This window comes from Galleria mellonella, unplaced genomic scaffold, assembly GCF_026898425.1.
Source record: "Galleria mellonella isolate WM207_F2 unplaced genomic scaffold, CSIRO_AGI_GalMel_v1 utg36, whole genome shotgun sequence".
In the NCBI taxonomy this organism is placed as follows: domain Eukaryota; kingdom Metazoa; phylum Arthropoda; class Insecta; order Lepidoptera; family Pyralidae; genus Galleria; species Galleria mellonella.
Window position 1 is genome coordinate 4,956,800 of NW_026442086.1, and position 13,306 is coordinate 4,970,105.

A 13,306-nucleotide genomic window follows, 5' to 3' on the forward strand; every position below is an offset into this window, starting at 1 on the left:
ATTGTCCAGCCGTTTAAGTATGAAAGAGTAACAAACGTTCACTCATACTTCCTCACAAATTTTTGTGTTTATAATTTTATTGTCAATACAGATACAATTTTAATATATTGATATGTAAAACTAGATTAAAAGTGCATATACTCATAATATATATATGAAAAAATAAAACCATAGTAGCTGACTCGGACGTGATCTCAGTTCACAGTGCTCGAGGCGGAGCGGGTTCGAATTCCGATTGTACGACCAGAACAATCTTAGTTGGTTTTAGCCGCTCATATTTTGTTTAACTTTATATGATTAATACGTGTCTTCTGTTGAAATTTTTAAAATACTTATAGTCTAACCGGCAAATTTGCATCAAAATTCCTTATTGAAATTAGTGAGTAGGTTGAAATGATGAAATGATATGCTTTAAGTATCAAGTACGTGTACATACAACATAACAATAAATATTTTTGATTTCGGATTTGTTTCGTAGTTTCTGATTTTAGTATTGAATTACTATAATCTTATGACCTTAGATTATATAGATAGAGTTTCTCCATAGAAATGCTTCGAGAAAAACGGGTAAACTTTTTCATACAATTATGCGAGATAAATAGTTATGAGTGATTCCTTTATAACTTCTATATTTATTTTGTCTTATAATTTCTGCACATTTTTAATGGGTAAACACTCATTTTATTTACAAAATTATTCGTCAAGTTACATTTTATGCGTAAATATATAGAATACTGAATAAAAAAACGAATCAGCTAATTTGATAATTAGACATATTCACAGAGCTATTCTTAAGAATAGGGGTACTTTTTCTCAAAGTTTTACTGATATTAAATTTTTTGTATAGATTTATGTACTAAAGATTAAAAAATAAATTCTGAATAGCTTCCAATAGTAAACAAACGAGTCTTTGGTTAACGTACGCAAGAAAAAGAACAAGACGCCAGATGTTGGTGTCTCGTTCAATATCATGTAGGCATTAACAATAATATATCGATAGATTCATTTGTATAATGGAGCTGGTATCTTGCGATGCGATCTGATAAGATGTAAAAGATTAAATATACAAAACCAATATAATATTAATACGTTGACAATAATTATCATAAAATATGAATTATTAAAACAAACATCAAAGAAACAAATCCCATGGTTGGAATTTTATGTAATTTCTAATTTGATATTTCTTCTATAGTATTCTCATAGGAAATTAATGGGAAAATTATTCTGTTCTTACTCCAAATCCATCAGAATAAACGACTCAATCGGAAATCGTCCCCTTATTAGAGACAGATAGAAAATCGTTACCGAACATTTGAATGTTAACTAATTGCTCACACAATAACATAAATATGATCTTAAATTAGATAAAATGTGATATCCAGAAAGTTACATGTACGTACACGATCGCAGCTTCAGATAATATCTGTTTATGTAAAACAGTAGCCATACAATTTATAATGTCATTTACATGTCGTATAGCGTGAGAACTTTCTAGATTTTAAGTATATAGGCTAAAGATTTATAATCTAATTTTTATAAAGGAATACATTGTTTTTATAAATACCTATCCAATTGAGTGCTTTGATATTTTTTTAATGATATAAACGGAATAGTTACACTGGCTGATAGCAGATAACATTTTTTTTTATTTTGTTTGTCTGTACATTTGTTCCGGTAATACGCAGAAAGTACTGCACGAATTTGGATGCAGTTTTCATAATTATATTGTTGAAGGTCTTAAAAATTATGTTTTATCTATGATATGCCATCTAGAACTTATCTATTTCCTTGGTATTCTTATTTACGAAATACACGCGAACGCAGCAGTGGGCAAAAAGTTAGTTTATTTCTATAAATATAATCTTACAATTAAATATTCATAAAATTAAATTATTACTTAAAATAATGTATTAAAATAACAATTACACTACTAGGAAATATATGTATATATACAAATTATTATTTTTAAAGCAAACAGTAAACAAAAAATAAAGACAAAATGTCAGGACGCATTCTTTTGAATAATCTCGACAATATTCGCTCAGGAGTTCATGACGTACGTTTCTCGGAAGGTCCCTGGACACCTTGACATTCGTGTCAAATGTCAACCGGTCAACGACCCCAGGAGCGTGATAGTTCAACTGGTTCAGTTCAGTTTTTTATTTGTGTTTTATCCTGTGGCAACTTTCGAAGCTTCAAATTACCCTGATTGACTTTTCAAGGCACGTTTTATTTGCACTCACTTCGTGTTCACGGAAAATGATCATAGCCTTGGATATACAGGATTTAAATCCAAATGATCATGTTTTGAAAGTAGTACAATATATTAAATTAAATTTAAATATAAACTGATAAATATCTTTCTTTCACCAACAATCAATTTGTAAATTTTAAAAAGTTATAAGTATGTATATATAAATTATTTTTACTTTCTACAATTATGAGGGTTTTAAGATTCTTTTTTATTGCAGCAGGCATATTAACAGTTTATTATTATTATTATTTTGTTTATTAATAAAATGTTAATGTGTAACATAAATTCGTCATTGGCCAGTAACGCTCGACTAGTTAACTAGATGACTGAGATCATGTTCATGATAATGATTTATAGATACAATTTTTATATTGCTTATGAGTTGTATTATATCAATTGAGCTATCAATTTTGATTTGATTAATAACGAAGACGTTTCTTTGCGCTTCGTAACCGAGTTATAATTTAAGAAAGAAAGTTTTATGAATAAATGTAGGTAGATACATTTAAAGCAGAGTAATCTATTAAAATTAGAGAGATTTGTTCAATAAGTTACTCTTTTCATGGCATTTAATTATCTCTAATCGTTTTACTTTTGCAAAAAGCGACACCTATTATAACCATGGTTAAAATAGCTGACAATCAAAGAACTTTCTCGAAGGATTAGCGTCAACGATAAAATGGACAGCTGGACACAATATTACTCTTAAGCCTTTTACTCTCGTGTTCAGGACCAGATATTAAATTGAAGTTAATTTATTTAGGAAGCGTAACGTAATGAACTTTGCTTTAAAAGGTGAACCAGTTTTTACTCTATCTCGATTGCTACTCGGATTTGAATATAAAGTGCCCATTGCGAATGTATTTACGATAACGGGAAGCAGTTTGGTTACGTGTCTAATGTGTATTGGGTCAAGGATTTCATTTAATGTTGTGGAATGGACTTGATAATTGCAAATATTTTATGTAGTGAAACGCTAAAATTGCGTAATTTAAAATTCGATACCACTTTTTAGAACACGACACCCTGATAAATATTTTGGTCATATTTGTCTGCAGGTGGATAATGGCTTTATAACTTATACAGATAATGTTAATTGCTACGAAATTTTATAGGAAAAATACCTAATTTTTTTTATATTATAGCTTGATATATGAGCTATGGTGTATGGAGGGGAAGTATGCGCCACGAATGTAAACGATTGAAGAGAAAATTCTTTCTTTGACGATTGATTGTAGCGTATCAACTTATTCAAGTAATCTTTCACGCTATATTTAAAAGATCTAAGGTTATAAGAACAACAATACTTGCAGATATATGAAGAATAACTCGAGTAATAATAGTTTTTTAAATAATTAGATATAAAAAGGGTAGACAAAATATTTTTGCTTATTAAGACTTCACGTATCAAAAAATGCATTTTTATTGCAATTAAATATACTTATCGTTATACCAATCTACCAATCTTTACTGCTACACCAGTCAAGTATACCTCTCTCATAGGCTAGTATAAGATACAAACTTGAACTATTGTATCTAATGTAATTTATAAAGCATATTTTTATTATCACCGCAAGATGAGTTTTTTATTCAATTTAAAAAGGCATACAAGCTAACGGCGCATCTGATGAAAAGTGGTAATTGTCGCATATAGACACGAACAGTACTTTGGACATAATAGATAATTCTGAGTTTTTACAAAGACTACTCTTAAAGTCTTTAGTTAACATAAGTAACTACAGTAGAGTAACTAAAAAAAAAATTCTTGTAAGATTGTTTACAAGAATTTTTTTTAATTATTACTATTATTTCAGCCATTAACTGTCCATTGCTGAACATAACTCTTCCCCATAATGTAACCGCAGTTAGGCTTTTAGAGATGTTTTAAGAGGGATGCTGTTGTCCATCCCTCGCCCTCCCTTAGTCGCCTCTTACGACTTATTTATAACTAGTTACAACTTTATTAGTAAGATTAGATACTTGACAATTTACTACATAATTGTCAATCAACATTAAAATCATATTTTAATAATAATTCTTATTATTACTCCAATTTTTTATTCTTACAATAAAAATATTGGAATATGAATTTTATCTAATAATAATATTAAATAAAAATAACTAATATTGTAAAGTAGTCATACGTGCCTTAACATGATACTAATGTTAAACTTAGCAGCTTTTCAAGCAGACAGCACAATAGTTTCACGGTTGAATGTACTGGATATTCAACCATGAATTATAAACCTGTATTATATTTTGAGTACACCTGTATTCAATAACGTTAACATAAATTAGTTTTCTGTAAAGGTTACGCCCTACCTGTCTAGTCTGGCCCCTTCAGGGTACAAGCATCGTAGGGTCGATGGGAGTTCAATTTAATAGATATATAAGGACTTCACTTTTTTAAGTGTTATTTATTTAAATATACGGGCTTTTTAATGACCATGTAATTTTAGACATAGTATATTTAAATAAATATATTTTCTTTTGGGTTTTTCTCAACAGATAACTTTTCGAATTCTGCAGTAGAGTGAAAAAGAAAAAAATATTACGTTTTAAAAGTGCTTGTAAATTAAGTGTATTTTAATAAATATGATTTGAATTTAAAGAATCATTTAATATATTGCCATTATATTGTGTTATGACATTTATAAAAAAATCCACTGTATTTTGGTTTCTTAGTCTGTAAATCTTTTATCGGTGTGTTATTAAAAACTCACTTTCACATTTAAAATATCAGTAAGGAAGTAAGGTTAAGGATAAACATGTTTAATTCTCTATTAAATTTATTTATTTAAAAGTAATACTAATATTAACATACTTACATGAGGTCTTTATTTATATTTTATCCTAGGAATTCTTTAAAACGCGGACAACCCACTTTTTTTTAATGGGTGATAATGGAATGGTAGCCCCACCCGCGTTATCGGTATACACGGCGGGGCACCAGTGAAGGATGATAGGTGAGGATGAAGTAGGTCAGTTAGCCCATCGTGACAAATTTAACAAGAATTATTCACGTTGGTTTCCGGGGGGAACCACGTGGAGGTCGGGCATATTGCTAGCAATGGGGCTGTCAAACACGGACAACCCACTTGGCACCCGTTTTATGTTTATTGTAGGTTGAAGAAGGATTTGTTCAACTATTTCATGACACAATATGTAATTTAGTTGATACTTCACAATACTGATTTTAAAATGTCTAATAAATCGCTTCATTATACAAGTAACTATAAACCTACTAAAGAGCATCGGTTTTTAGTAAAGTGATTTAGGGGATTAATTATCTCTTCAAATAGCCACTGTCTGCTTTCTATGCAGCAAAGAATAAACCAGTTTGATGGTAATCAAGTTCAATGATATGGAAATATATGTTACATTTAAGCAAGAAGATATACGACATCGTAACCTTCAAGAAAAGGGCATATTCTTTTTTAAAAGGCCGACAACACACCTACAATTACTCCAGTATTGCGGGTGCTTATGGGCAGCAGTAGCTATTTATTGTCAGGTGAGCTGCATGCTCGTTTGTCCTTCGCGTTATAAAAAAATGAATCCCAGATAACATAGTGAGATATCTATGGTATTCCTCACGCGTTATATCTTTTGAGGAATAACTTTATTCATATTACTGTTCATGTCTATAGTGTCACTTTTAGGTGGACTGTCAACTCGTTTTTATGACACAAAAAATAAATTTATAGAATGAAATAAAATAGAAAATATATATTATTATATTAATATTTAATATATAAAATATTTATACAGAAAAACACATATGTAGTTACAAGAGACAATACAGGTATCCTTATTATATATAAAAAGTGTCTCATATTAGACAAAAGGAACTGGCTCAGCTGATGCTGTAAGTTTCCCAGTATAATGTATACAGCTGCACAGCCCTAGTATTCAGCCTCTTTTAACTAAAAAAGATGTAAAACAAAAATATGAAATAAATTATTTCGTAATGTAGTTTTACTTTTTTTTTTTGACAAATAACTGGGGATTTTAAGACTGTTTATAAAACAGACCAAACATTAAGCATTTTACGCTAACATCAATATGATCGTCAATGTACAGAAGAATCAACATACCTACCCAAATAACAGGCATTACAGTAAACACGCTGACTAACATATTGACATAATTGGCTTGCGACCGACCAGTTATGCCAAAACAGGCTCACTAAATGTAACACAACAAACAATGATACGGTGAAGTAAGCGATGCCATAACAAATCTGATTACAAACAATAGTTGGGTAAACAATTTGGACAGATGGATGAGCCGCGGCGATGTTCGGCAATCTATTTATACTGACAACAATAATAATGATGTCCACAGCAATCTTTCATCATAGCACAATTTGGCATCTATATGAAACTCATCCTGATAGTATATCATACATACATACATACATATCTGTCACGCCTGTCTCCCATTAGGGTAGGCAGAAACAATGGAATGCCAAATGCTTCGATTCAAACAAACCTCTATAGTATATCATATCAGCTGTTAAGTGACCACTGCTAAACATAGGTTTTCCCATAAAAAAGGAGTTTGCCAGTAGTTATTATAATTGGTAGGCAAGTTTTTTTTTATGGGTGATAATGGTATGGTAACCCCGTCTGCGCTATCGATTTACACTGGCAGGGCATCAGTGATAGATGTCTGATGAGGATGAAAGCAGGTCAGTTAGCCCATTCTGACGAATTCAACTAGAATTGGCCACGATGATTTCACGTGGAGGTCGAATTGACAGGGCATATTGCTAGTAATGGAGCTAATACCATTCCATTGCTAACAATCTCTTACCCCCCATTGGTAGGCGAGTTAGCAATCGCAGTTAGGCTTTGGTGATATTTTAAGAGGGACTCTGCTGCCTATTCTTTAGTTGTTTCTTACGATTTCTACGGAAAAGGAAGATTAAAGACTATAAATAGTAATTATTGAGATAGGATGGAATAGATTGAAGAATAAAATGTTCTACTAAATAAAACAATTAATCTATACTGGCAACATTATATTTTATAAAAACTACCAAATAATTTGGTATATTTTTTTCTAGTAAATTGATGTACCCACTTGTTTCTATTAATTTCCAGTAATCTTTCAATTGATTGCATGGAAAAAACAAGTGTAAAAACTAACATTTGAAAATGGAATTTGATTATGGAAGAGTTCAAATGTTTTCTAATGATATCAGTATCTGAAACTCCAGAATTTAAATATTCGTCTATAGCGTGATTTAAGATGAGTTCCTTTCCGCGAACGTTTAGGTTATGGAATGAATTTCCTGATGAGGGTTCCCCTATAGACTATAATACTATTCTTCGAAAAGGGTGTATTAAAATTTTTTTCAGCGTTGGCAATATTACCTCTGAATGCGTTAATAAGCTATTGTAACCGTTTATCATTGAATATAGTATATTAATATAGTAGTATTTCTAATATCAGGATCTTTCTTGAGATAGTCACAAAAAATCAATTGCCATATTATATAATTTCTTTAATGTCTTCAAATGATGAAGTTTCTAGAAACTAATATTACTGTTAGAACTGTTTACGTTGCAGTTGTTCAGATAGGAATATTAAAAAGTTAAATGCGGATGAAGTCACAGACCTAGTCAGTCACGACAGGGGGATAACACATCGATGCGCCCGCGCCGCCCGACATATGTACGAGTATGACTTTATTATTCTGCCCACGCGCGTCTATACTACGCTCATTATCAAAGATCGGTGTCATTGGTAAGTTATAGATGGGATACTTGTTTCAAAACTCGAAAGTTTCGTAGCAGATGATTAATACCATTGTGACTACTTCAAGCTGGCTCGAAAATGATATAGTGCGGTGGGATGGACTTTAGGTGTATTGAGTTTCGTGATCTACTATTTTGATTATTAAATATCATTATGAACTTAATTGTTTTAGTCAGTTTTGCACTTTACAAAGTTGATTTGAATATAAACTATTGAGCCATCTATCTCATACTGGAAGGTATTAAAGACAGAAGTTTTCGTGAGTATTTCGGCACGGTAAGTTCAACATAACTTTACTAGAGCTCAGGAATGAGTAATGGATATTTTCACCATCTAAAAAGAAAAGGTATCCTACGACCACGACCGGTGTAAACTAATAGAAACGACGAGATAACCCAAGTAAATTATCATAGTTTACCTAAACGACTGCGTTAATTCCCTTCTCTTATAAACCATGCAACGAGAAAGTCTAAAGCCTAAAAGTTAATAAATGTTTTCTAGCTGCTAAAGTTTAAACAAAAAACTATTTCATAAATAATATTAGATTTTTTTATGGCACTTAGAATGACAAATAAGCCGACGATCCATCTATTGTAAAGTGGTAAGCAACGTCTATAGACATGAACAGTATCGTGGCCATAACAGAACCCCCTTATTATGCCCCACCCAAGATGCCGTCATGAGGAATATTTAGTAATTTTACTGCCATTTCCCATCTTTCAAACCGTAACAGCTATGCAATCACAACTGCTACACAGCGGGGAGAAAAAGATTGTTAGAATTAACCACTATGGTTTCCAGGGGAACCCCCTGGAAACCTTAGTTAATTCTCGTGGAATTCTTTATGATGGGCTAACTGACCTACTTACATCCTTACCTATCATCTCTCACTGGTGCCCCGCTAGCGTATATCGATAGCGCAGGCGGGATAACCATTCTATTATCATTCATTAAAAAAAACTGCCTCACAGCAAAAATACGTCTTTAAAACCTTTTTTATTAGCTCATTTTAAAATTGGAATTAACATTTCTATAAAATAGGAGCAGCCACTAGTCAATAAAACCGCGTCTGCGATAATTGTTGGTCTATGCTGGGTCACGCCCAGGGCGGACGCCCACGTGTTAGGTGATCAGGTCCTAAAGGTTACACCTCAGTGTATTTGCTCGCGACAATGCCGTGTAGCAACGTTCCAACGACACCCGAGGTCGTTCGCCTTTGATTTATGAGATATCGATATGCGTGTTCGATATTTTGGAAGCCATCTGTCAAAGAGGTTCTGTTAAGTTCATCTGAGATTTGTCAAGCTGTGATATTTCATTTGGATTTCTAATGCCGTATTACAATAGGGCTATAATATTTCGATATAAGGACGGCTCGTAATTTGACTGTATGTTTTTGTTTTGATGTACAATTTGTAAATTTTGAACAGATATATGGTCGAATTTTCATTCTGTTATTAGTGTTTTGCGTTTTGTTTAATTATTCGTCTTTTAGGATTTCCATAGTAGATTATGTATGCTTAGATAATATTATTAGGAATAAAAACAACTTTTGCTGGTAACTTTATAAGCGTGAAATTTGGAGGTACCACTTCTATATGATATATCTTAAAATAAATATACCAGATTCTAAGTTAGATCTACAAGAAAATTTAATTAATTACATTCATTTTAATGCAGTAATTTTTGCATGATGCCGGGACAAACACCAGAGGGAGATTGTATAAAAGTCGATTGCTTGGGTACCTCTGTCCCATTCGTGTTTCTACAGTGAAGCAGTTGTGTTTGCATAGCTGTGTTTCGGTTTGAAGGGTGGGATATGGCGTGAATTTACAGGGTATAGAGGAAAAAAATCCGAGTCCTCAGGAATGGCAACGCATTGGGGGTATCATGGGCGAAACAGTATACTCTGTTATGTCCAATGTACTGATCATGTCTATAGGCAACGGTTACCACTTTCCATCAGGTGGGCCGGCAGCTTGTTTACCATTTTAAGTTGTATAAAAAAAAAAGATAGACAAACAAACAAAAATTCTAAAAATTATAACTCGATATAAAATACGTCAAAATATCTTTTATGTACAAAAATCGTCTATTTACAATTTTATTATATTAGTAAGATAAGAAGTAAGGCAACTGAAAGTTTGTAAATATATAAAAAGGTCTTACAGACGTCTGAATATATTTCACAAAGGAGATATAAAGATTTATCGCTGTCACCTATATTAAGTCTGGTAGGCAATAATATATGAGGTTTCTATAACCTTGTGGTCATAGATTTAATCTCATATGTCACCTTTAAGAGGAAGTCTATAGTCATACATATTATTAACATTTGCCCCTTTATTCATGACTCCCGAGTTTTCTATTCGTTTTTTTTATGCAACTTAGAATGGTAAATAAGTTGACGGCCTGATGGAAAGTGGCGACTGTCGTCTGTAGACTTGAAGAGCATCATGGATGTCACAGAATATACTACGTTGATCATGGCGGGCATTGCTGTTCTTAAGGAATATAGTCTTATGCCTCCGTACTCTGTACTCTATCACTGCCATATCATATGCTTTATACCAAAATACAGCCCTATAAACACAGCTGACACTCAGAGGACGCTAGGCGCATGTTGGATATAAGATTTAAAATAACAATCGCAAAACAGATTTATAATAACAAAAAAAAAATATTTACATCAAAAATTAGCCGTAAAAACTTATAAAAATTGCATAGTATTATATGGGTGTGAAACATGGACAATGACGCAAAAGGAAACAAAGATGGTTGAAGCATTTGAAATGTGGATATGGAAAAGGACAGAAAGAATAAGCTGGACAGAAAAAGTAACGAACGAGGAAGTCTTGGAAAAGGTAAATGAGAAAAGAACAATAATAAAAACAATAGAAAATAGAAGAAGCAAAATGCTGGGCCACCTTATTAATCATGACGATTTTTTAAAGAGAAGGAAGGAACAATAGAAAGCAAAAGAGGAAGGTGAAGACCAAAAAATAACTATATGAAACAGATAAAGGAAATAATAGATGTCATGTCGCATGGGGAGGCTAAAGACATGGTCTGGAATAGAGCTGGATGGAAGAGAATACATTAATTAGTTGTTTCGACAAGAGGAAACTCTTTAATTAGAAAAAAAACACATCTGGTTCATGGCAGAAATACGAATGGGACAAAGTGAGACTCTGACAAGGTGTCTATGGGCGGTAGTAATCATTTACCATTAAGTGAGGCGCATGTTTATTTAGTCTTAATGTTATAAAAAAGCATAGACCTCTCTTAAAGGATGCCATTGAGTACGATCTTCGTCTTTTCTAGTTTTTATCAGCTATTCTATATTGTACATGCTATATCAGCAAACTAAGCATCCAAAATAAGTAAAGAAGAAGGATAACTCGAATCCATTTATCAAGCGAGCCATGTGACAAATAAGCTCTTACAGAAAGAGATTCGTGTCCAATAGAGGTACATTAATTAAATTGTTAGGCTAATAATAACGATGATAATGATGAATTTATTTTTATGTATACCTGCTCCTTAAAATCACTAACAAAACTACTTATAGTAGCTAAAGGTCTTCGTCAAATCCGATCACTTTCCCGTCCCGTACCGGATTACGATCCCAAATGTCAGTGGCTGTGACATTTTTATGTCGGAACGACATTTCGTTTATGAAACCTGAGATACCATCGCCAATTAGAGATTAATTTATTATCAAATTTTAGACGCGAGATCTAAATGCAATAGAAAATTAGAGTAAGAGTGTTTTCATGTAATGACTTCATTATATTGTGATTTACATCAATAAACAGTTGGGGGAATGAGCGACGATTAAAATAAAGTACTGTTTAAAGATTTCTTTCTTCATTAGGAACAATTAGGGGAAGATAAAAAAAGAAGTGAAATGTTAAACTTGAATACACTTAGATAATGTCAATGATAGACTTAACACCATATGGTGTTATCTACCAATCACCCAGAGATAAGATTAACAGAAAATATAACGATATGGCATGTTAACGAAGTTTCAAGAAAAGTATTCATTTACAAAAAAAGTCATTTGAACCTTAATTAGGTATACTTTGTATTATAAAATATACAAAAAATCGTTTGATCTAATTTTGTATCACAATTTATTTTTTAGTATCATTATTGTGATATTTTGTTTCATTTTATATCTTCTTCGCGATTGAGGTCCTCGCAATGCGATTCCATTTTCTTCTACTCACAGCCGAGCGAGAGAATTCCACAATAGACTACTATGTGGCCGTGTTGATGAGGTCAATCCATCGCGTTGGTGATAATTTTATATACATATATAAATAACACGCTTTTTTAATGAGTCAAAATGGAATGGCAACTCCCCTGTACAAGTTGACAGAGCACCAGTGAGGGATGATAGGTGAGAATGAAAAGGCATAGACCTGCCTTTTCATTCTCACCTATCATCCCTCGTGATAATTATACATGAAATTCAGTATTATGGTTTCCAGGGTGGACCGCGGGGAGGTCAATCTGATAAGGTATAATTTTTTTTATACCACTGAGGTGGCAAACAAGCATACAGCCCACCTGATGGTAAACGGTTACCGTAGCCTATGAACGCCTGCAATACCAGAGGTACTACGCGCGCGTTGCCGACCCTGAAGAAACCTCTTTATCCCCCTTTTGAAGAACCCCATGCTGTAGTCTCTTGGGAAACAATACTAACAATGAGGCATTTAGACTCCGTTACTACTACTAATAGTAATCCCTATCTCTTCTATAATAACACGTGTTGCATTGATATATGTACAATCGAGGATTAGTTTTTTAGTAAGTTATTTATAGGCGATATATTACATGACTCATGACCGCCAGTCGGGTTAATTGGTCTAAAGCGACAATTTTATTACGGATCTACAATAAAATGTGATTTACGCTGACACGTGATTTATGTCAAAACAAATTGTTAATAAGGTTAAGCACTTTGTATAGTAGAATTTCAGATATTTCGAACTTTTCAATTTGTATCATAAATTATGTCGAGATTGTAGAATATTTTTCAATAATTAAATTTAAATGAGTCTAAAAATGTGTGAACTAACAAAATTTTTAATATCATAAATTTTGCAATTGTTAATTTACTTTATGTTATTTACATGAGTCTGTTGTATTTTTCTAGTTAATTATTTTTTATGCGTTTAGTTTTTAAGATGGGGAAGGACATAAATATTTAGTACAATGCGGGGTTGATTTAAAAGATAAGTTAGTTAAATAAACAAATTAGAGGTTTGA

The 13,306-nt window shown here is 32.3% G+C and overlaps 1 protein-coding gene across 3 annotated transcripts in view; it reads right to left on the bottom strand.

Annotated features, from left to right (window-relative positions):
* LOC113520816 (mucin-1-like) overlaps window positions 1-13,306 on the bottom strand; it is a 353,173-nt gene that overhangs the window by 121,384 nt on the left and 218,483 nt on the right. The gene's annotated exons all lie outside the window — the stretch shown is intronic.